General features: G+C 40.8%; 1 protein-coding gene across 8 annotated transcripts in view; it reads left to right on the forward strand.

The window, feature by feature from the left end:
• The first annotated feature begins 2,173 nt into the window (after positions 1-2,173).
• SEMA4D (semaphorin 4D) overlaps positions 2,174-25,038 on the forward strand; it is a 97,424-nt gene continuing 74,559 nt past the window's right edge. For all 8 annotated transcript variants that reach the window (XM_054002612.1, XM_054002613.1, XM_054002615.1 and 5 more), the window contains exon 1: positions 2,174-2,464. The gene's annotated coding sequence lies outside the window, so the exon portion shown is untranslated. The remainder of the gene's footprint in view (positions 2,465-25,038) is intronic.

A 25,038-nucleotide genomic window follows, 5' to 3' on the forward strand; every position in this document is an offset into this window, starting at 1 on the left:
TTTTTCTGGAAAATAAAATCAGTTATAATTACTGATTATAATTAGCCCTACACCACTAGCTCACATACAACCCAGATTAATATTACAGACCTCTGGAAAACTTCTCAAATCTGTGTCAGAGGCCATTTGTTTTTTAGTCCTATGAAAGAAATTACTTATAATTGTAACCAAAAGGAATTTTCAGTGGTGCAATTCATGGTACCAGCTGTAAGTTCCCAACACTGTTATTACTAGTGTTTTCTTTTTCTCATCAAATCCCATTTGGTAATATATACTTGAAAGAAGGTTCTAAATGTGATTGAGAATCTGCCATTTGACAAGGTACAAATATCAATTCCTTGTTTTACCTCCAACCTTCAAATCTGTAAGACTCTCCAGGTTTTGCTGAGAATGGAGATCGAAAGCTACTTTATACAAATTAACAATATAATTCTTAAAAGGTAATGACATATAACCTGGATAGAGTCAGAAATAATGGAAATTTTGTCTTGGTGCTAGCCTTTGCTCCCGTTCCCTTGTGCCACTCCTGGTTTTTGGAAATTTGTGTAGACTGCAGGCTTCATGGGGAAACCTGACAAAATCCCTGTGATTTTCCTACTCAGAGCTAAGAATTGCCCAAGCCTAGATTTTGTAAAATGAAAGATTAAAAAAAGCATCTTTATTTCTTCCCTTGTAATATAACTTCATAGCTGTATCCCTCAGGACATGCTTAAAGTCTTGTCTACACTAGAGGGTTTTGCTAGCATATTAATACCAGCAGTCCCGGTGGAGATGCAGGTTAATCTTCTGATGGTATAAATTACAGCAATTTCCCAAATACAATATGGTAAGGATTTTTTTATCATGCTACTGTATTTTCAGCAAGGATTTTCTGGCATGGGTTCATTTGACCCTCTCATTTATGCCCCTGTAAGACTCAGGTTAACCATCAGAAGTGGTTTTGCCCCTTCCTTGCAGACCATGGCTTCTCAGCCCCTCCTGCCGCCGTCCCCCAGAGCTGGGTATGACTATTTTCTTCTCCATGCTTCATATCCAATGTTTTGATGGCATTATGGCCTTATTTGATGTCAATGGTGTAATGAACACTGGTTATCCATTGTTAAGGTAGACTGTTACATCACCATTTTGAAAATGTAGTGCAGGAAAACTCATTTACCACTGTTTACCACACAACAGACTGTTTGCTGCCTATGCTAATACCCTTCTTCATACGTTACCATTTCGAAGACCCTGAAATATCAAGGTTGCTTTGCATGTAACTTCCTTCATCTGAAGTTATTATCATGTCTCTATGCTCTAAGAGGCTTGATCTCCTCAATGATTTCTTCTTGACGTTATTTCTTACCTACAGCTAATATGAATTATTAGAGATTGCCTAGCATGTTATTGTGAAAATACAATATTGTGTAATGCTGGAATTTAAAGGTCAGCCAGTAAAGCAAGTGCTATTATCTGACAAACTAAAAATTTTGTTCAGTCTTGCTTCAATGACTACTGCTAACCAAGTTATGGCAATCTCATGACACTGGTATCACCTGTTCCACAGCAGTAAAAAAACGCAAACCAAACCCCAATTCAAAACCAGACACCCATGTGCTGGTCCATGTCATTCATCTGAACAGTCACACCAGGCGTGCACGGACATGATGGTAATCAATAGCTCATCAGTGACTCAGCAGAATGGTCGCGGTTGAGATCTGTGCATTTACTGACCTATTTTCTGTCCTCCTTTTATATACCGCCAAGCAGTCACCTAAGCGAACCTATGCTTTTAAGGTGCAATAATTCCATTAACATTTGCTTATGATACGAGTTATTTCATTCCCATGGTACCGAGAGACTGGATCGCAGGTGCGGTTTTCCCTGTGGTCTGCGGCGAGCGGATCTATCCTGCCCGCGACGAAAAGGCGGGGGAGAAACAGTGGAATGCGACAAGTGGCACTAGGTGCGAGGAGCTGCGGCGGCTCTTGCTCGGCCCGGCTGAACTGCGGGACACCGCACCTGCTTTCGGCAGAGGCGCCTCGGTGCCTTGCCAAGCCACGCAGCCCCAGGTGGCGCGGGAGGAGCCGCTCCGCCGGCGCCGTGACCGGGCTAATGTCACCCGGCGCCGTTGCCGCTCCGCCCGCGCCGCGAGGCCGCTGCCGTTAACGGGGCTGCGCCGGGCGCGGGGGAAAGGACGAGCAGTACCGAGGACAGGGCGGCTCAGGCCCCTGCCAGACCCCCGGGAGCGAGGGGCCGGACCGCCCCCAGCACCGCTCGGCCGCCATACTGCGGGGCAACCCAAACTTGTTACACACGGGCACCAACTCCTCCTCCTCCTGCTCCTGCTCCTGCCCCTCCCGCCGCCGCCGCCCTGCCCCCACCGGCGCGGGGAGGAGGGGGCTGCGCCGGCCCAGCCGCAGCCGCGGGGAAGGCGCCGAGGCAGGCGGGGGCCGTGCGAGGGGAGCGCCGCAGCCCCCCGCAGGTAGGAGCGCCCGGCGGGGCGGGCTGTGCGCCGGCCGGGGAGGAGGAGACGGCGGCGGGGGGCGGGCGGAGGGAGCAGGCGGCGGCGAGGGAGGGGTCGGCGCTGGGACAGCGACCGTCCGTGCCCGCCGCGCTTTCTCCTGCCGAGGTGGGTGCGGGGCTGGGGGACCCGGGCGTGGGGGCGGGCGGCGCGGCCGCACCTACGGAACGCAGTCCGTCCTGCCGCCTGACAGGGCCCGGGCCACCGCTGGGTTCGGGCGGGGGGCGAGCGCGCTGGCAGCCCCCGCCTGCGACGCGGCCGGAGCGAGACGGAGAGGAGGAGCCTCCAGCTGCAGCAAATGAGCGAGGGCTGCCAGGTTTATAAATCTGCTTTTCCCCCCACCGTCCCCGAGCCCCGCTGACTCCGGCGGCAGCGACCGCCAGCCTCCGCCAGGTGCGTGCCCGGGATGGCGGTCGGGCCCCCACTGCTCGCGCTTGCCGCACCTGCCGCGGAGACGGGGGCCGGGGGCGCGCCCGAGGGTGGTGAGGATGGATGTGAGGCGTTTTCGCCTGGCTGAAAAGCGGTCGGTTTCCAAGGGCCAGCAGCTCAGGTTGCCAGGAGTGTGTCCGGCGCTTCGGGGAGGCCGTTGTCTGCTGGGAACTGCCGTCCCTCATTGAGCGAAGAGCAGTGCCCGATACTGGGTGCTTGCTGTCGGGGAACCGGCTGCATGTGTTCTGAAGAGCTGTTATGTGCTGCTTTATTTTTTAGCTGTCAGGAGAGTTTAAATCAGGTCTCCACAGAGGTGCTGAGTTTGCAAGGTATGGGTGAAGAGAGAGTCTTCGGTCCTCATTTGCCCCTCAGCTAATTCTGAGGGGATGTCTTCACTGCTTCCCGGAGGTGTGGGTTGTTGCATGGTATTTCCCGCGTATACAAATCTACGCATCATGGGCGTTTAAAGGAGAGGGATTGAGTGGATGAATGCAGCCGTGGTAACTTCATTGTTGCAGCTCCTTTCTATTACATGACTGCTTTTAGCAGGGAGGGGAACAGGAGCTTGATCCTGCTCTGGTGTAGGAGGGAACCTGGTGGATCTGTAGATGGAAGGGATTTTTCAAGTCTGCTTTCTGGTTTAATGCTGAAGCATTTTCCTGTCTTCCTTCATGTCTTTATTGTCATGTACCTGTTATGGGGAGTTACTTCGGCTGAAAAAATTTTTAAGTTTAAATGTTTAAACCTTTACGTTTATAGCACCCAGGTATTTCTAGTATCTCTGGAAATCAGTGTAGTAATAAAGCCTCTTTTTAAAATAAAATTAGAATTCACACAGTAATTAGCAGACGTCTGTTGAGTGCTTTGTGTCCATCAGGCTCAGAAATAGCTACTGATCTCATACTCCCTTTTGGATACCTGTATGGAGGTTTTGTTAGAGAACAGTTTAATGACTTCTTTTATTAGAAAGAGTGCGAGCTCAGGCAGTTACGCAAGTGCGCCTAAAGGAAGCCGTGCTGGCTGCATGGATGGCGAATGTGGAGGCCGAGCCGGAGTGGGAGTATCGTTTACAAACGGAGTTAAGAAAGGGGCATTGTAAGAGAGAGAGCCGAGTCGAGTGGCTCGTGTCGGGTGAAACACTGTACGTACCATGTTCCCTGCTGTGCAGGGAAGAGCGTTTGTACCTTGTGCTGCCTGGGTGTGTGGCAGGCTATGTATGGATGGCCACTCATTCTTTCCGGTAGCAGAGATGAGGTATAGGTGACTTTTTCCACTGGAAGCAAACGGATGGCATGGGAATGTGTTACTGCGTTTATATTCTTAGAGGAAAAAAAAAAAAAAAGGCTTTGTAAATGGGGAGCTGGATTGACAGATGAAGTCTGTCTTTACTATCATCTCTGGGCTTGTAGAGGAAGTATTTCACCATCTCTCCCCCTCTCCTCTGAAGCAATTACTTTATATACCTTTTTCGATGGTCCTGCATTGCTACAGAGTCTGCTGACAGAAACTGCTTGCATTCATACCTACCAAAGTAGGTCTATAGCCGGTTTTTAAATTTCTCTCGTGTTGTTTTTTTTTTAAGAAACAAAAACCATTGTAGCTAGTGGGGAGGGTGGTAGCTACTTCCACATCAACCGTTTGATGTGAATGTTCTATTTCAAAACTCTTAACACTGATTCATAGGTTTTTCTGGACACTCTTAAGTACAGGTGTGCCTACAGACTTAATTTAATATGCTGTGTTGCCATCTCTTTGCTGGTATTTTGATTCAGTCTCCTCTCCTCCCTCCATCCCAGTCCCTGCATAAACAGCTATTACATTGAGCACTCGGTAACCTTCTCTTGTTAACCTTGCATGGATACAGCAGTACCCTGCCAAAATGTGTGGATTTATACCACTAAGAGGTCCTGCAAACAGAAGAGATGTTCTGGATGCCCTGGCGCATCCCATATTGGCCTGCCTCCTGAGCAGCTGAGCCTCGAAATTCCCTGCTTCATGCAGCCTTTTGCTGGGGAGGAGCTGGAGAACTCGAGAGGATCTGTCATCTGCTGAAGGCCTCTTGGGCGGAGTTGAAAGCTGCACTGTGCTTGCTCTGCAGCACACTCTTGTCCTCTCTCTCCCAGCTGTTTTAGGGGGTGAGTGCCAAATGAATATTTTTGTTTTAAAATACATTTTCTTAGCTGTTTTCTTGCAGTGAAGCAAGTGGGAGGTCTCTTTCCATCATGTCAAAATCAGTTCTTGTTCTGGGCTGCTAGCATTAGATATAATACTTGCTTATGTCACCTACTTTGCAAAAGGTGTTGAATAAGTCGATTGGTGGTTGTGCCATAATCTGATTTTTAAGGATGACTTTTTAAAGTGGGACGCTAAATCAGTAGAAATAAAATCTTGGTGCATTTCTATCATAGTTACATTATCTTGGAACTCCGACGATTGTTTTTAGTTTTGGTTTTCTTCAGGAAAAAGGGAATCCCAAGCTAGTTGTTGCAATAGGGATTTTATAGATAACAAGAATATTAAGTATTTCCCCTGAATGTTCAGAGGTGAAGTTACTTATGCCAGGTCTTGCTGTGCATAGGCAATGAAATAATTGCCAAAGTTGACTAACATGTCTTGTAAGCCCTCCAGTGCTTCCAAGTGTTGGATCTTGTTGAATTCATATTCTGTGATTTAAATGAGTTGAAAAGTAGCTTCTGAAGGTATGTGACCATGAAAGCATTATTCATGTATGGGTGGTGATCTACTATGAGTCTTACAAAACTAAAAATCAGGTACTTGTAGACATGACTGAGACAATTTTTCACAGTATTTTAAATTCTGGGTAGCATGTGAGAGTAGGGTTGGAGATTTAAAGATGACAACAAAAACAAGTAAAGCAGATAGGAAACTTTCATTGTGGTAATATTAAACAGTTTGGTGAGGGAGTTGCTGTATGCTGTGTTAATTAACTGAAGAAAGGTATGCTCATTTGGAAAACTGCATAATAAACAAGGAGCTGGGAAGTGCTTTTGGCTTTTTGTTTGGTTGCTTTTTGTCTGAAGTTTTCTGCCTCTGTTCTTCTAACTAGTCATTTCTCTGATGATAAAACAATATTTTATAAGGTTGTCTTCATCTGGCTTTGCATAGTAGTCCTGTGCTTGAGCGTCTAGGTAGATAGGTAAAAAAAGTGTATTGAAAAGAATGAGAAAAGTCCCACTTAACTTTACTTGTGTCTTGAGCTTGGGAAGATGAAGTAGCTGAAGAGCTGCTTTTCAGCATACAACTAGTTGAGTACCAGAAGGAGCTTGGGAGTGCCAAAAGGCACTGCTGAAGCTTCCATTTGCAGTTAACTTGCCTATGTGTTGATATAGTGTGCAGGCTAGATGTGGAAGCTGTTTTAATTGTTTTCCTTCTGATATGAAGGTTTTGTCCTTGTTTCTTGGATGAATTGATGAAAGGAACCAAGAATTAGTTTTTCTGTTCCCATAGCTCTTCAGCTACAAAGAGAAAAAGTAGAACCTCCAGTTTCAGACTAATGTGTGCTGTCATCCTGGATTGGGAAGTCACAGATCTTGCTGTCGAGGACTGGATTAATGAGGTCTTACATTTAATTGTATTCTGGCCAAAAAGCTTTTATATTCTTTTATCTGCCTGTAAAGTTCCAGGAATGCAAAGGCCTGTTTAGCTTCTGGATGTGCTGCTGTAGCCTGGCTTCACTGTGAGGGAGGATATTACCTGCAGTAAGAAGGGTGTTGAGCTCCTCTTCTAGCCAAGGGTGTCCAAGAACTGCTCTGTTTCCTCCTGCTCTCTGTAGCACCAAGTTGTGCAGCGAGCTTTTAGGTATGTCTGTGTTTCTGAAAACAAAATTAATAAATATACCAGAACTTACTTTCAGTAAATGTATTGCTTTCTCTTTTTTTATTATGGGATGGAAGAGGAAAAGAAGACTTGTATTGAATGAAAAGTCATGAGTGGTTTTTTCAGTACTGTAACTCTGAGACTTTTGACACATAAGTCTTTTAAAGCACCTGACAGCAGCATTTACTTCCAGAGTGTGTTGTTCTGTACTGAGGGAGCCAGTTCTTGTGGCCTGGAGGGGGGAAACAAAACAGATGACAAAATACTAAAGAACTGTAAGCAGAGGAAAATAACAATAAAAATCTGTAGATGTAAGCAGATAAGGAACTTAAGAACCTTTATAAAGACTGTCCATATAGTTAATTGGAGACCATGTTTATTGAAGACCCAGTTTTTTGGTACAAGTAATAGTGGAAACATTTTTTGTCTTTCTCTGCTCTTCCACCTATTTCTTTTTGTCTCTATTCATGTACAACAGTGAACCCATAATCCACTAGGCATTTTCTGCATTGATCCTCTTAAAAAATTAGTATTAGCCTATATATGAAGCAGACAGGCTAAAGAGGATTGAACACTGCTGCAAAATTAGTACCTGTTGGCCTCATTGCAAGGACAGGCAGGTTCCCTGTTTCTTGTATGGAGCCTGGTTGTGTGTTCCACTGCAGGGTTGTGCAGGCTGAACAGATGTGTAGGTGATAAAGCACTGGTATGGAAGTGACTTGGAAATATATGGAATTAGCAGACTGGGAAATTGTGATGTTGTTATTGCATTTAATTTCTTAGCTGGGAGACAGAAAGGACTATGCAAAGCAGGGGAGGGTTTATGAAGATGGCCAGTTCAACTGGGAAAGCAGGGAGGAGAGGAAAAACTTTTACAGACTTGCTTAGCTCTTTGCTGGTGTGCAACATAGAGACCAAAGGTTGTCTGTTACCTAAAGCAGGTTTGACAGAACTGCAGCAAGGCGAGACAATGGGGAGGCTGGAGTTCCCTGTGCCTGAGTGAAACCTCCAGGTCCATACAGATTTGCATACATTGCTAATGGCAGAGACAAGGAGTAGGGGGAAGAATGCATGAAACGTGATTATAGTTCTTGCTTTGTTGAAGAGTAGTTTTCACAGCCAGCCTTTAACAGTATTTCTGAGGTTTTTTCCTTCTCCCAATATAAAGCAGGCATTCTTCTTGCCCCAAATAATTGATTTATAAGTATATGCTCAGTTGCTCAGTTGTGTTTTTTTTTTTTTAATAAACAAATGATGCTGTATGAACTTTGTCATTGAATATACAAAGAGATGAATAGAAATGTGGAGGATTTTTGTTTTTGTAGAATGTCTTTGTTCTTATTTCCACTGAAAGAGATAATGAGTTACGATTGTGTGTTACTGGAAAAACAATGAAGGGTGAGGGGAAGGGACCTAGAGATGTGGAAGCTCTTGGATTTGTATGTGAATTCTCTCTCTGTGTTAATTTTATATGTTCTGGAGAGAATGGAGCAATATAGGCTTTTTAGAAAACAAAGTGCACATTGAATTGATGTCTTAAATCAGGTCATTGAAGTTGTGCTTGACATTGGTTAGGTTTGTTGTAATTAAACTCATAATTCTGGAATACTTCAAAAGGAGCTATTGTTTGGTTTGCTGAGCATGATACAGACTGGTCAAAGTTTGTATGAGGACACAGTTAATCCCATAATTTATCTCCGTAAAATGCATTACTTTACCTTTCTGGTTTGCAGATCATTTCTTGTGACAGTAGGAAAGACTGAACTGGCAATACCATGTAGTGTTAGGGATTGTCATATGCACATGGATAACATTAGTTTGTTTGCTAGAATTACAGTAACTTGTAAGAATGTATGTCAATACAGTATTTTACATATACTCTGTGCTTTCAACTCATCTAGTAATGCTTGAATTTATTCAGAAGATATTTATTAAGTCACATTTAAGAAATAAAATCCCAGTTAACACAAGCTGAACATTTGACTGTTCAGTAAAATCAGATAGGACTCCTTTTGTTTGTCTGAGGATGTAAGGAAGACAGTTTGTGGAAGGGGGGGATCATTGGACCAGCTGATACAATGACAGGCTTTGGGACAATCAATATTCTCTCAACCTAATCTTATAAAATATTTATTGCCCTTCTTTCTGAGCCCCATCTTGGATGTTCTCAGTAGACTGTGTAATTCATGTCAGACATTGCACTGTGGGCCATGAGATATTGCCGTGTCTGAATCTGTACTTAGTTTGAGTATGGTAAGAACTGTCTGCAAAGCATTTAAGAAAAGAGTGGTTTGCACACAGAAATGAATAATCAGGCCCTCGTCTTGTAAGCAGGTTTGTGTTGGTGGAACGTAGCTGAAGCTGGGCATATGCCTGCAGAGGTTGTCCTCTAGTACAGGGACTTGCCCAAGTATGCTTTCCTGGCCTCCCAAAGTAACGACAAAAATCCAAACCAAACAAAGCCCCCCCGCAAGAAAACAAGACAACGACAGCAAAACGATCCAAACCAACCAAAAACACACATACACACACACACAACCTCCCAAAAACAAAACCCCCCAGTAACAAGCTTTAGTTGTCTGCAGACTTTAGGAGTGTGCTGGACCAATGCTGTGCTCATAGCTTTTTTTTCCCCCCATATATCTGTTGTTTCTTTTCACTAAAAGTGCCTAAAATGGCCAGAGGCAAGAAATTCAGGCATTCCTGTTTCCACTCAGCAATTGCATATAATTACTAAGGATTTTCTGTAGGTGCATATGTATGCTTACACAGATCCCCATCTGTGTATGGCTGTAGACCTAAAGTGTCCATTTGTCAGAAAATAATTCATTGATGAGAGCTGTAGCTATAAAGAAAATAAGTACCTTTGATGGAATTAATATCCCCACTAAGAAAGCAAAGCTACAAAAAACCTTGCAAAGCAATTAAAAAGTGTCTGTATTTGCACAGTGGTAGGAATTAATTTTTTTTTTCCTGTTAAAATCTAGTCTTATTTAGATGAGAGAGTGACTGCCTTTTTCTTCATTAAATTATTGGGATTGTTGAAAGTCTAAATGTTTAGCTGCTTGGTCCTGTGGAAATAAATTTACTGCTCAGTTAAATCTTACTTAGGTTTTACTCAGCATCAGTGAAATTGATAAACTGCCTTGAAAGGTCACCCTGATTATCTTCTAGGTAAGTGAGACATAGAATGTAGTTTCATTTCTTTTGTACTGGAATTAGTTGTGAAGGATTGTGTGATGAATATGTGAGACCTTTCCATAGGCTTAAGAGCTTTTATCTCTACAATTTCCTCTCTCTAAAGAATTAAAAAATAAAAGAAGCAACCCATAGGCATACATTCCCAGTATATTAGCTGTTTAATGTATTTGACTGGCTATTTTTAATGAGGGTGAATACTATTGAAATAGTTACTTTCTTCAAATATGTAGATAAATTTGTTCTAAACGCATGTTGAATCTTTTATTTTATGGGTCTAAGGGATTTATTACTCCAATATCGGAGGGTTTGTGACACAAATCTACTTCATACAAACACATGACTGTATAAATGTGTATATTGGCTCATGTGTGTATTAAGATGTCAATAAGAGCACATTCTTAGATGGTTGAATTTGCCTCTTTGGAATTAATTTAAAATAATATTTTAAAAAGGCATCTGTTTCGTATTTGCCTTGAAATGGGCCTCCTACGTGCCTAAATTGATTGTGCATCAAATGGTACATACTGATATCCAGGAATTCCACTGAGGTTTTTAAGAACTTTTTCCCTCTTTAGCAAGGTGTTATTACTAGAGGTAAAAGCAACCGTTATTCAGAAACTGTCTTCTGTTCTCTAATTTAATTGTTGGCTTTTGTGAGAGTTCAGTTCCTGTTGCTGCATGTCTGCCTCTGTTTTTCTTCATAGCTCTGCTTTCCATCTTCTGGAATAGGATGCAGATTTATTATATGTCAATTGCTTTGGAAAAAGGAATTTCACAACAGATTATGAAATGATGCTCTTGATCAAGTGAAGGATCTGATGGCCTGTGCAACGTCCAGTTTCTGCTTCATGGTTGCTGAGAAAGCAGTGTACTTTGAAGACAAATTTGTTGCAGTGTGACGGAGGGATGGTGCTGAAGTGAGTTTGGGAGCATGTCATGGGAGAATGGGTGAGTGCAGCAGAAAATCAGTTGAGCAGGAGTAGTTACTGTTTGTCTGTGGAAGGTGAATGGAGTCAGCTGTGCTAATTTCTATGCAATAAATGGCCTTTGAGAGTGAAAGGTGTTAATGTGGCCCTGTCATTACAAGGCGCCTGACAGTGAAGGGAGCTTTGAGGTTCCCACAGAGAGATGTCAGCCTGCATATTTCCATGGCAACAGCCATCCCCTACACATTTATAACCTTTGATTAAAGATACAGAAAGGAGGGGGAAATGTTTTAAAAGTTACAAATGTATAGCTTTAACTAGATCTTTCATTTTGACAATAACCCTTATTTACATTCCTTGGAGTGTTGAGATTTTTTAAGGAGAAGAGCTGTAGACTTTGAGATGACAGTTGGGGGCATAAGTGATGTTCTGGAGATGAATATCTGACTTTGATCGTAGCTACACCAACATCACCAAGTTAGTTGCTGTTGATTTACATTAGTGTATTTTGTACCAAAACTGTGCTCAAAGTTTATTATGCAAGGGGTTTGTTACTCTGATAAAAGTGATCGTGGGGATTTGTGAAAGAATTTAAAAGAAATTAGAGGCAAAACTTATAAATTGTTTTAGATTATGTGATTTTTTTTTTAATCTTTTACCTAAGCAGGAAAGGTGAGTTTAGCTCACATTCTTACCACATGGCTTAGAAAGTCAGAAGACTTCTAGTTACAAAATCTTTAAAAAATTTATTAACTAATAAAACACTATTAATGAAGCTATTTATGCTTTTAACTTAATCTTTAAATATTTTTCTCGTAAAGACTCATGCTACAGTGTAAGCTTTCTTAATTAATCATGTTATAACACACAAACCTACAATACTATACCCTGAAACTCTAAACTTTCCTCTACTTAGTTTGACATGTTTCTACTTTAAACTATAAATCCACATCCTCACTTCTAACACCTAAATTTAAAAGACTTTTCCAAAGTCTCAGATCAAATCCTATGTTTAATTCTAAGCTTTGCCTTACAAGCCCAAAGTTCTGAGAATTCTCTACATTTCAAATTCCAACATTTGAGGAAAAGAACTGCTAATTCTCTGTTGAATAAGACTTACTTTCAAAGAGGAAGAATGTGAGATAGCCTGAATTGTAGTTTCTTAAGCGGTATAGTGGCTGATGTGCAAAAACCTTAGGCTGGAGGGGAGAGCAAACTGTTCCTGCAGAAACTTGGGCTTACTCTTGGCTTGCAAGCTGTGTGGAAGGGCATATTTATGCTTGCTGCATCTTCAAATCTCTCCCTCCTTTACCCATCTCTGTGTTCTTGACAGTATTTTTCTTCATGCAGTGGTGGCCAGGTATCAGGATTGCAAAACCTCTGTCCAGGTTAGCTATTCTCACTTGTAATTCTCAGGTCCACCATGTTGTACTTCCTGGGAATTTTTGTTATCAAAAAGCACCAGAATTTTGCCATCCATCACTTTCCTTGGATCATCCTTGTAAAGAAATAGTGAATTACTTTTGGGCTTCATGTTTATGCTAGAAGAAGTTGAGCTGTAATACCAGAACTAATGCAGTGGGACCTTTGCAGAGGGATGAAATAAAACTGTGATACTTCTGTGCCTTTGCTTTGGACAGCTAGGCTGTCTTTTTGCTTTTGACTAATCAGTACTGACTCTAGGTGAGTCTATTGCTATCATGGTGAGGGAAAATGACAGGTATTTTGTTGTGTCTGCATGCAGAGTCTCTTCAGCATTTTGCCATCATGTCTTTCAGAAGGAAGAGGTGTAGAGATGCTATGAAGTTTAGTTGGTGATTGATAGTTTAAATGGACAGAGTTGCCTAGGCTTACCAAAACAGGGAGTTCTAGTGCTACAGGTGTATTGTTCCATCGGAATTGCTAAGGCTGAGCAGACTGTGGTTACTACGAGCCTCAAGTACTGCTTCTGCCTTGACCATGCAGCAAAGCACACTTCATGCTGCTCTCTTGTACAGATCCCTAATGGTTCTTGAGAAAGTTTTTGGTACTGAACGACCCAGTTGGTTATTGTGGAAAGTTCATAGCGACTATGCAAACAGGACCGGAAAGTTCATGATGGTGGGATATTTAGAAGGATAGTCTGCATTATAAAAGAGATAAGAAAAAGAAAACTTGGAGGAAAATTAGAAGGTATTGCAAACTCCTTTTTTTTCATTTAGGCTGCTAAGGATATTGATAGTGTTACTAATCTGTGTAATTTTTTATTAATTCTCATGTGTTGGGGATGGTTTACAGTGACTGTTCTGATACGAGTATTTCTTGTCACTTTGAAATAAGAGAAGTGTTGTCTGCTAGGGATCTAAGTAAAAGCAGAAAACAGGTCTTTCTGACATGAGGACCACATGTCAAATGGACATGGCAGCATAGATACAACATTTCCATCCATTTTCATGAATTAGAAAGGTGAGGTTTAGCACTAGTCAGTGTGGATGTTTTTTATTTTTAAGTAGACAGAGGATGAGGCATTGTTTTGACAATTTTTGGTTTTAACCAGAGTTAAACAGATGCATTTTAAAGCCAAAGTAGCTTTTGGGTCAAGTTGCCTTACTGCCTGAATGCAAGACGTTATGCAAGTGAATATAGGTACATCCATGAAGAGCATGATCATTTGTCTTCTGAGAGAAGAGTGCTGTCAGTAAAACACCAGTCACAACCCCTCTCTCTGAGGTTTTGTTCTGCCAGTTACCACCAGAGAAGAAAGTTGTGCTGTTTTTGTCAACTTCTGCAATGTGGCAGAAGAACATTCCCACAGCAGTTTTACAGTGCCAGGAGTGGATTGGAGTAATGCTTGAGAATCGAAAACATTGTTAGCTAGCTCCTCTCTCAATTACAGCTAAGATTCTAACCACTATTTTAGGGTCCTGAAAACTTGTTTGCAAACTTTGTGAGGGTTTATATCCTATGTCACTAAGAGAGGATAAAACCAAGCAAGATCCAGATAAATAACATTAATTGAAACTGCCTAAAAGGGAGATAGAGATGTTTAGAGGTGGGACTCAAGTGGTCTAAAGGATACTGAAAGCGTGTGTTAGAGTTTGAAGATGGGTACTTAAAATGCAGAACAGACTGATGATCTGAACATGTACTTCTGGTTGGAGAGGTGGTGTGGCAGCTCTGAACTTGAATGTTCAGACGATGATGTTTGAGCAGTCTTTGAACAGTTTGCCCTGATCCTGAAATGTCTGCCTGGATAAAGCTCAGCTGGAATAGATACGGATGTAGAAGATAATACTGTAGCCTTTGTTTGGGATTTGCAGGTTTTTATGTTAGCTTCTGAAAAATGTTTCAATGATCTCACTAGGAAGAGCAGTGTGGATTTTTAATGTACTTACATTACAGCCAGTAGCACAATAAAAATGTTTGGTTAGATGTCCTTGCGGGATTGCTGCTGTGACTTCAAAACTTCTTCAGATGTGATCAAATGACTTCAGCAGGCTCTTTTGAGACCCTTCCTGAGGTGTTGGAAATCCTTCGAGGTTGCATGAGTTCAAGATGTTCAGACCTTGGGATTTAAGATTTACAGAGTCGAAAATTGTAAATGTAGCTGAGATTCTGTATTTGGTTACTTAGGCAACATGCTATTAGTTTTTTTCTTTATATATTGCCACCCCTGAGCATGCCCTCTGTTCAGATAGATGTACCCTTTGGTTAGGGTTAAAATTAATCAAATATTGGCAGTAAAGCCACAAGCATTTTTTTATAGGCCGTACTATCTGAAGGTGGCATATATTAAGATTCTTGTGGGAAGCAAGAAAAAACGAAGTTTTATTGCTGAGACACTGACAAAAATGATGTATATCAATTTTAGCATTCAAAGAGGGAAAGTACAGTTTTGAGCCATGGTGTTTGTTTTGGCATGTCGTTTTTTTTAAAAATGCATTGATGGAACTGTTTGTACTGTTGTGAGCCAGAACAATGTCAGGTGGGTACTGCATGTACTGGAACAAGCAACTTTAGTGTTTCCTGAATCATCCTAAGTAGAGTAATGTGAAGGACAAAACTGTAATAAAACCAGATGATTATTGCTTTTCACTGAAAGAGAAAAGCTGTAGCTAAAATTCAGTTTAGTTTAAATTCTTCATGTTTCATTTCCTTTACTTCAAAGGAGTTCATAAAAGCATAGTTGATACCTTGCTTTTGAAGACAAATATATTCCATGGGACTTAGAAGTCAGGCTTCATTAAAATTAAAGTCACTTTAGTCTAAATTTTAATATCAAGCTGCTTAGAAATTGTTTTAATCTGAATTTGAGGTTAAAACTGCAAAGATAGTTGGTGTAGTGTGTTTTTAATGACTGATAAATGTATCTTGTTATATAAATCAGGTTACATATGTCGATTTCTAGTACCTAGGACAAAGAAGTATTGTATATAAAGAAGTATTATATATATTGTATATATATTGTTTTTCAGTTGCCTTAAATTCCTAATGCTATCAGGTACATCAAATTACAAACATAGCTGTTTGTTCTCCTTGCACATTGGCACAGATTTTCCAGACTCATCATGCCGAACCAGTAGTGGCATTTGTGCCAAAGGGTTAAGTGTATGGAATAAGAGGCAAGGCATGCAGAATCCAGGACAGCACCAGCAGTGTGATAATGGCCTTGTATTTGTATCAGTACTTTGAGTGCCTGTGTTTGTGGCAGAGGCAGGGAGTGGGAAGGTGAAAGCTTTACTTTTCATAAAATGCACAGCAAGATGCAGAATTCCTCAGAGGCTGTGTCGTGGCCCAGCTGTGAGGCAGCAAGTTACCCATAGGAGTAAAGTACTTGTGCTTGTTTTGGGGTTGAACTTTGTGGCAGGTGGAAATAGGAGTTCACTTTATAAAACAGCTGGGTGTTTGCTGCGGTAATTGTGGTGTGTGTCTGGACTTCGGCTGTAACTCCCTGCTCAGCTCTTTGGCAGGAGGACAGTGTGATCTGGTCCAAAGCCTGAGGTCTCTGAGAGGCATGTGGAACAGCCTAGCTCTGAAACTGCTGAAGGGGGAGAAACTGTGATAGCAGGGAGGATTAGTAATGATGCTTAATGCTTCTTGTGGCCATCTGCAGAGTTGAAAATGTTTTAGTGAGGTTTGCTGATCATTTTGTAATGGCTTTGTGTTGGGGGACATATAGACATGCATCATAGAAGAATACATTAATTAATCAAGAAAATGTTTCTAGTGAGAACAGGAAACAGTTAAAAACCTGAGCTTTTCATTAGTACTTCCCCTTTCCTGTCCAGCCTTTCTGTTTGATGAAATACAGGAGTTTTACTTCTGGAATTGACTGCCTTAATTCACAGCATTAAGTGGCAGCCTCACTGGGGCTGCAGCCTGCTTATTGGCCTTGGCAATCTGGCAAAATTTTCTTTTACTCAAGGTTTCTTTATCTGATTATATTGCTGTAATGTTTCTTCAAGTTTCTCAGGATGCCTTGATCATTTTCAGGATATAAAGCACTTCTTACTTTTGGATCTCCCAAAGTACAATTTGGGAGATTCTTTCTCCATTTTCAGAATTTTGATTTAATTTTAATTCCTAATTGTATTTGTTTTTCCGAGTTTGCGTGAAAAGGTTGAAAGTATTTCTGTATTACTGTGATGTGACATAAAGCAAGGGTGGTGTAATGTTTTGTAGTTGATGAAAATGTGAGCTTTAAAAAACATTCAGGAAACAGAGAAGAAATATAAGTGGTATTTTGAGACATTGAGGAAGTAATTATAAAGGCTTCAGAAGCTCTCTTCCAACAGTCAAACTGTGCCTGAGAAACCCAAATTAGGTAGTTCCCTTTATGCGGAAAAGAGGGACTTGGAGGTTGTGAAAGGATGATGTTTGTCGCTTTCATAATTAATGAGTTCCATTTTCTGCAAAAATCTAAAGACTTTAGGCTCAAGTGTAATTGATGGCTTTATGATGCTACCAGGGCTGTCATATTCTGGTGACATTCGAGGGCCCTAAACAGGCAGATGTATTAAGAGTTTATGGTACCTAAAGGCCAGTGGGAAACGTGGTCACTGCCACATGAAGTAGTTTAAAACAAGAAGAAAGTGAGCCTCATGGAAGGAGGAGGAACATAATTTTGAAAGATAATTTGAGTGGTCCTGCTCCTTTGAGTCGCTCAACTTTGCCTTTGGCTGTTATATCTGAAAATGCTTTCCAAGTAAGTCTTTCTGCGGAAGTGAATCCCAAATGCTTGGAGGAGGGAAAGGTGGCAGTAGCTGTTAGTTTATGGAATATACAGCAAAATTAAAGGGGTGTGGGGAAGGGTATATATGAGCATCAGCCATGTGTCTGAGCTGTGTGGCACAGACATCAAGAGTGGATAGTTAGAAAGGGCGTGGAGTTGGGATGGATGGAAAACTGGATAAAAAGAAAGACGTGGGATTTCTGTTTTCTTACAGAAAAGGTGATTTATGTCTAGATTTTCAAGTGAATTTGTCATATGGAAAGAGAGGGTGACTTGCTCTGAAGAAATGCATCCATACAGTTTCTAGATTTTGATGTTTCATTGTGGAGTGAAACTATAGTGTGTATTACTGATCTGATAAAAGCTGAAATATGTATTATTCTGATTCACATGTTACCTTTTTGGTATACCCACTGCAAATACATTAACAAAGCCCATGATCACTTTTCTTCTTCATCCCTCCAGTTTGCTGAGAAATAGGTAACTAGTTTTATTTTCTAAGGTATTTGTGCAGAGAAGTAAATTAATTGCATTTTGTAAATCTGGTAAAATTTTACTGGTATCCTTCCTATGCCAGAGCATTAGAACTTGAAAACCTGCTGATGCTGATTATCATGTTCACTCTATGGTAAAAATTTAAAGATAATGCAGTTGATTATTGCTTGTGGTTTTGTATCTAGGTATACCAAACATGCTGGGAATTCATTTCTACAGATGGATTTTCCCTGAGGTTTGTATTCAGGCTGTGCTGATTCATCCTTGGCATAGCTGTATCAATAAGCTAAGTCCTAATAGGCAGCTGGTAATAGAATTGGATTTTTAGAGGGCAGCCTTATTGGCATATGGCTCTCATTATGGGAGAGTACCACATCTAAAGTCATCTTAGTTCTTGATGTTACAGTAGTGCCGTGTAGAGATGGTGCTATTGCTCCAGGGAGAAGATGGAAATTCGTCACATCACTCAGCTGTCCTCCTGCTGATTAAGGAGTGACACTGTCCAAGATGCCTTTAGGAGGCAGGCAATTATTTTCAGACAGAGAGATGTTAACCAAGAACTGAAGCCTTATTGGGAGCAAAGGGTAAGCAGGCCTGGAGAGGGGGAGGCTATTCCCAAAACATTTATTTTGCTGCTTTTTAGTATCAGTGTCTCTTGAGAAAGGTTTTCCATTTACATGGTGAAGCATTTAGCACTTGTGAGCTGACTATGTGAAGAGCTAAGTGTTCTCTGTTTCATATTCTTTATCTTTTCACTTGTTCAAATGTAAAACAACTTAGTGCTAATTTGCATTCTGTTAGTGAGAGCAGCACTGATGCTCTTTTCTCTTTCTACTCATTTCAGATAGTATTATGGAGGTTGTTTTGTTTTTGTTTCAATATTGATCTAAAATCTAGTTTTAAGCAGCAAAGGGATTTATATACAGCAGGCTGCTGCCATGTGGTCATTATTTTTGTGGCAGACTCATTACTTGATGACAAAATTCAGGGCATTGCCAACTGCTCAAGGCAACTGTTTACTACTGTCCTTGTAATAGAGCTCTGAGAACAGCCATGCAGCTTGAGTTGCAGGTAAGAAATTAATTTTTTAGGTATTTTGTTAGGCAGAGTAAATTGAAAGCTCATTTAGAGATTCATCTAGTAAATGAGGTGTCACAATAGGGAGTAATTTAGTGGTAGTGGAAAAGAATTTTTTAACTTGTAAAATGGGCTCCAAAATATAGGCTCCAAATTGGAGAGGCTTACACAGTATCGTCACTGTTGACTGCTCAATTTCATTACATCATAACTAACAATGAAGCTGTTCGAATTGCTCAGCAGATTGAAGTTTCCTAAACTGACTCTGAGTCATGTTGCCTATGTGGAGATTAATTGTAAATATTCTTATGTGTATGTGTACGTCAGGATCTCTTTCTGTGACTAGTTTTCATCATTTTGGTAATAGCCTTGGTTCATCTGGAGGCATATGTAAGTGTGGTCCCCAAGAACAGCAATGCCTGAGTAAGGGCCTCAGTGTTGTCTAGTAGGACCTACTGTGAAGCTGTTTTCTTTTTTGTTTGTTTGTTTGTACATTGTTTATACATACTATATGTTTTCTATTGCTATACAGCTTAAATGTGAAGAAATGAAAAACAGTGATGCCTGTTTTGAGTAAATTGTAACTGAACAATTGGCTGCTTTGTTTATACTATAAGTGTGCAAAACTGTAACTTGAATCTTGAGATTTATTTTGAAGATATCAGGCTTTGGTGTGATTTGTAGAAATGTATACAGAATAATCTGTGTTTACAAAAGTGAATGGCAGTTGCATATCACTATGCCCAAAGTGACATGCTGAAGTTAGATGAACAAATGGGGGCTCAAATGACAGGCACAGACCTCAGTTGTGCTTGTGCTCTTGAATGTATTTTCTGGTTATTGGTTCTGAATCATGCCAGTGCTTTTGCTTTTTATTGAAACTTGTGGTATGTATTGCATTAACTAGCATTTGCTTTTTCCAGTTTTGTGATTTTAAAAATTTAACTGTACCTTGATTATCAGCATCACTGAAGCTCACTTGAATGAGTGAACAGTCTGCCCAGTGCAAACATCAGTAGGGTGTTGTTTGGAAATATGTGCAAAACAAAACACTTTGAGAAGCTAAGAATTTAAGAAGAAACTTACCTGGTACTCACTTAACATGTATATTTTCTTCAATAATTTTTAATACGTTAATTTTTGCTTTAATGTGTTTTAATATGACCTTTAGTCAAGGTCTCACTGAACCTATGAATTCCCGATGAGTTTTTTTAAAATGTGCTTAGACAAAGAAGACCAAAATGTTACAGTTACCACTGTAACAATGACCGAAAAGCAAATTCAGAGAAATGAATGTTTGTCATTGAGTTGTTTTGTATTGATTGGGCGTGCAGTGCTGTCTGAAGTTCGATATCCTGAAATTTCTTTTTCTCTCCTACTATGACAAAAAAGGTGTGTATATATATGTTTATTTCCAGGAAGATCAGCAGATAGCAGACTAGAGATGATGATGTAGTGTGCAAAATGGGGAAGGATTTTACAGCAAATGAGATGATGGCACACACAAAGAATTGGATACCTCTCTTGAGGAAGTCCATCTTTGTTGGGAGGGGAGACTTTCCTGAAGAATGTGGCTGAGAAGATGGTGTGCACAGATCAGTGTGCAGGGAGCACTGAATGGCTGCAGGCGGGGGAGTAGAGTTTGGCTTGGTGGTGGTGGGTCCTTTAGGAAGAGTTTGCCACAGCAGGCTTTTTTTGGTTTTGGTTTGGTTTTGGAGGCTGCTGGGAGATGAGGATTGTTTTTGTGGGTTCAGGTGGTTTTTCTTTTTAGCCAGTTGGAGTGATTTGAGAGGGTGGTCCCATCTATCAGTGGGAGATGTGTGTGATACAGACCTGCTTTTCTCATGAATGGCTGAAACCTGGCACATGGCGTAACTTTCATTGGGGAGTGGTAAGCTGATACTTCTGGTCTGCAGTAGCTATCATTGGTGTTTTGCCCTCTCCATTTTCTGTCTGGGTATGTAGCTGTGTCTGCTTTTACCTCTTCCTTTCCCTTTTTAATTTTTATTTTAAGCTAATGCCTCATGACTGCTGTCTTGCATAACTCTCAACAGCTTTATTTATTGATGCACTTGAGTACGGAATGATATTTTTTTCTTTACTTTTGTTCCTGTTGCTTATGTGGTAATTAGTTTTCCTCTGAGCTCTGCAGATGCTGCCAGACAGGGGCAGAGGCGCCAGTGCTGTGGGGCAGCTCGGGAGGTCCTCTGCTGACCTGGCAGTGACTGATGCTGTTGGGAGCCTCACTGAGGCTCCAGCCTGCCTGTTGGCCATACCTCCACTCCAGGCCATGGGCTGCTCTCTCCAGGAATAAAAGCACTGGAACAGGCTGTTAGGGAACCTTCACAGAGGGAGCCTCTGGGCTGCGCAAGGTGTCAGGGCATAAACCGCAGCTGGTCACAGCAAGTGGAACTGAGAGTGTTCCTCATGTGAAAGTTGTGTCCTTCTCCACTGCTTCTCTCATTTTACAGAAATCACATTTTGCCATTGTTTCTTCTCTTTTTTAACCCACAAAACCATGAATTTGCCAGATAATTTTCATAATGCAGTTTTTATTTATGTGCTGAGAGTTACTGCTTTTTAGTCACAGAATTGTGCTGTAAACTTCAGCTGAAGAAGTGTAGTTGCAGATTAGAAGTGGACTGTGTTCAGGTTTTCTTTCTCATTATTCTGTCAAGAATGAAATAGTTAAAACAATGAGAAGTTTCTGGTTACTATGTTTGTATCAGCTGACCACATGTTTTTCTTATTAATGAACTATAGCTGAGTAGTTGGCATTTGCTGTGAGGGAGGGTGAATGGGAGAGGGAAGTGATCAATCATCAGACTTTGCTTTGTAGACCAGCTATTTAACATAGTGCAGTAAAACCTAGCAATTTTGGCAATTCAGAATGATGCTGGCAGATTCACATTTTTTTCCTGTGTGAACAAAGTAGCTGTGACTGTTCTGGTTGTTGCTATTAGCTTCCATCAGTGTAAAATAAGGTCCACAAAACCTGCTGTGAAACTAATGATCTCTTTTGAAAAAATCACAAATGTTTGGGATTAGTGCAGGCACTTCAGCAGAGTGACCAAGGACCAGAATGGGGGTGTGTAGCACAGCGTGCAAGAGCAGAAGCCAGTGGTGTGTGCAGTGGTTTGCAGAAATAGTGCTGACAAAGTCACCCCATTGCATGAGCTACCAGAGATGCAAACAGTCAAGAGGTTTGGGAAGAGCTGCAGTGACTGAGTTGCCATGCTTTATTGGCCTCTGGAAAAGTCACTGTATGAAGCGCAGCTGAATGAAGTTTGTGTTAAAAAATAGTTTGTTCTAAAAAGTTTTAAGTGACTTTGGGTGATAGCATCATGATCTTGAAATTAGTTTATGTGGGCAGTATAATTTTGCTGTTAGAATTTTACAGCTGGGAGGATTTCAAAAAGATCAGTAAAGTAAGGCACTTATATTTGCTTCAAAGACCTAAGTAAAATGAGTGCATAGCCCAGTTTTCATTACTGTTTTTTCCTTTTATATTAAGTGTTGCTTTAAACTTTAAAGGCATCAGTCAATGAAAGAAGCCTGTACTTTTAAACATTTTTCTAATAAATATAAGTAATTATATCACTGTATTAATATCTATTGTAGTAGCTAACATATAATATATACTAATATATTATTATAACTAATTATAGTAATTACATTATTAATCATGTAAATACAGATTTTCTTTTCTGGAAATCTAGTGCAGGTCAGGATCCTGAAGGGCCATATTTGCTTGAAGTTCAGTGTTTTTCTGAGGATGGATGAGGAAGTGCGGGAAGAAAAAACAAGTTATACGTGTTTCTTTGATTAGAGAAGCTACTAATTACAAGCTTAGGAGCGTTTACTGCTTGTATTATAGGATCTGCCTTCTTGATTTCGATTTGTGGGTGAAAGAAGCAGATGAAATATTTCAGGACATTTCTCTGTTCAAGAATGGAGAAGGGAGGATACTTGAGCTCAGCGTCAACTGGCTGTGTTTTGTCCATCTTTCTGATTGATAGGGATTCATTACTTCCTGAAGGGACCACCCGTGCCTTTAGATGCTCCAGACATACAGGGCTTCTGGGAAAAGGGAGTATGTTTAACTCTGTGTCAAGAGTAGCACTTTAACACCTGGCACTAGATCAGTGGTCCTCCTCTGCTTAGGAATTTGTAGTCTTGTAGGGAAAGACTGGTGTAGGAGGAAAGAGCCTTGCTGGCACTTGCTGTTGACTTCCGTTTGGCAGATGATACGCAGATTAAGGTGTTCTGCTAAACCTTTTGGTCCATAATGCCTTCTTCAGAGTAGAAACAGTATAAGCACAAATACTCTGGTCAATTGATAATTTGGACAAGATGTGTGATACTGAGAGGGATGAGAGAGTTCCTCCAAACAGTGTTGCTACCGTAGGCAAAACATGACACATTGCTGCTTTTCTTCTGCTCCAGACTGTCCCAGACAGCTTCAGATCCAATGTCAGGTTTTCACAGAGAGTTTTCCAAAGGCTAGCATGTATGTGGAATGTACAATGTCTGGAAGCTGAAATTTTCCCATTTATGTGATTTTACAGTGTATCACTTTACAGTTCTACAATGAAATTTTTCTTCACATGGGATTTGCTATGAAGGCTGTTAATTATCCTGTGCCAGCTGGGGAGTTCCATTTGCATTGTTACATTGTATTTTACCTTCTGTTATAATTGCTGTTTATGAACTAGGCTATGCTAGAGTTTTTCTAGAAATGGTGAAATAAATGGTGTAGCACTGTGTAAGCTTAACATGTGAAATGAATGTGTGCTGAGACATTTCCTTTTCATGGCATGAAATTTCTCAGTTAAGTATGTAAAAATACGCAGGGAGAACATTTGTAATTAAGCCATGTAAGGTTAATGGAGTTAATATGGAGAACTTGTATTGCAATGATTCATAGCAAATAAGAACAGACTTAGAGAAGTGTGGCTTTGTTACAGAAACTTTTTAAAAATCTAGGTGGGATTTTTCAAAGCTATGTATATAGGCAATGAGAAATGAGGAAAGTTTTTTCACAATAATTTTCATATAGGTCACTGAGTAGAGCTTTGCTCTGTAATCACTAGATGTTGTTTCCAAAGCACATATGTACTGATGCTAGGGTTTCGCTTCCAACTTGACAGTGGGTTGGGCAGTTTGATAATGGAAAAAGATCTGTGTTGAAATGATAAATTACTGTTTTTTGGTGTGATGTGGGTTTTTTTGGATTTGTATTTTGTTTTGGGTGAAAGAATAGAGAAATGTATTTAAAACAGTCGTAAGACTGCTGCTTTGGTCTTTGTTGTCTGTGTCAGAGGTGCACACGTATGAAGTCTTTCTGAGCTCTACATGGGCTGGTGAGACAGCTGCACTTGTAGCAGCAGACTGCGGAGTGGGTTTTGCCCTGAGAAGGGGCTGTGCTACAGAGCTATGCATGCTACTGCTGAAGCTGTGCTCTATCCTTCATTGCTTCTGCAGCTTTGTGGCATGGCTACATTATAGACCTGTGTAAAAAATGTAAAAGATAGTAAAATTCTTGATAGAGCCCCAAAATAATTTTTTGTAGCACCCCAGAATTACAGCAGCTGGTGTCCTGCCTACTCTTTCAATGCCCACTCTCTTGCCTGAGATGGCGGGGGTGGGGGGGGGAGGTAGGTTGGCGAGCTTCAGCTAAAAGTGAAAACATAACCTGGTGAAAAAAGTGAGCCACTGCTTCCCTGAAGAAAAGCTAATTAAAGGTGTTACCTTAGTCCCTGAGTAACACAAACCTCTGGAATGGCTGAGTGAAATTTTTTAACGAGACTTGTCCACTACTCTCATCTTCCCCATGTAGAAAATAGATCTTTCCTCATTTTTATTCTAATGATTGCAAATCCCCTATGTCATCTTATTTCCAAGCCTTAATTACTCTCCTCTGTGAGAGCCTGCACATCTTGTTGTTGATCATCAGTTTCTGGCTGTTGGATCTTTTCATACCTTATTAAATTAGTGATCATGCTATCCAATATCACCTTCTCCTATCAACATGATAAAATTTTAAATTGCTTACCTATTGCTTAGACTGTAGTAGGTGTTTCATAGGCAAATTGGTTACTGTTGGAAGCATTGATCTTTGTGGACAGAAAGTCCACAAAGTAATGGACTTGTAGTGTTTGTAGTGTTCACATTCCAGAATATAGTTTTGCAAAAGTGGAACACTTCAAATACTGTAAAATGACATCATAGAAAGAAGTTACTGAACAAAATCAGTACTGACTCTTACTGTTTTTTTCCCCCATGGATTTACTAAATGTTGTAAATACAGTGCTGGATAGTTCACCATCTAAAAGCACAGTCCTGGAACACTCAACCTG

The sequence above is a fragment of the Vidua macroura genome, chromosome Z (genome assembly GCF_024509145.1).
Source record: "Vidua macroura isolate BioBank_ID:100142 chromosome Z, ASM2450914v1, whole genome shotgun sequence".
Classification (NCBI taxonomy): domain Eukaryota; kingdom Metazoa; phylum Chordata; class Aves; order Passeriformes; family Viduidae; genus Vidua; species Vidua macroura.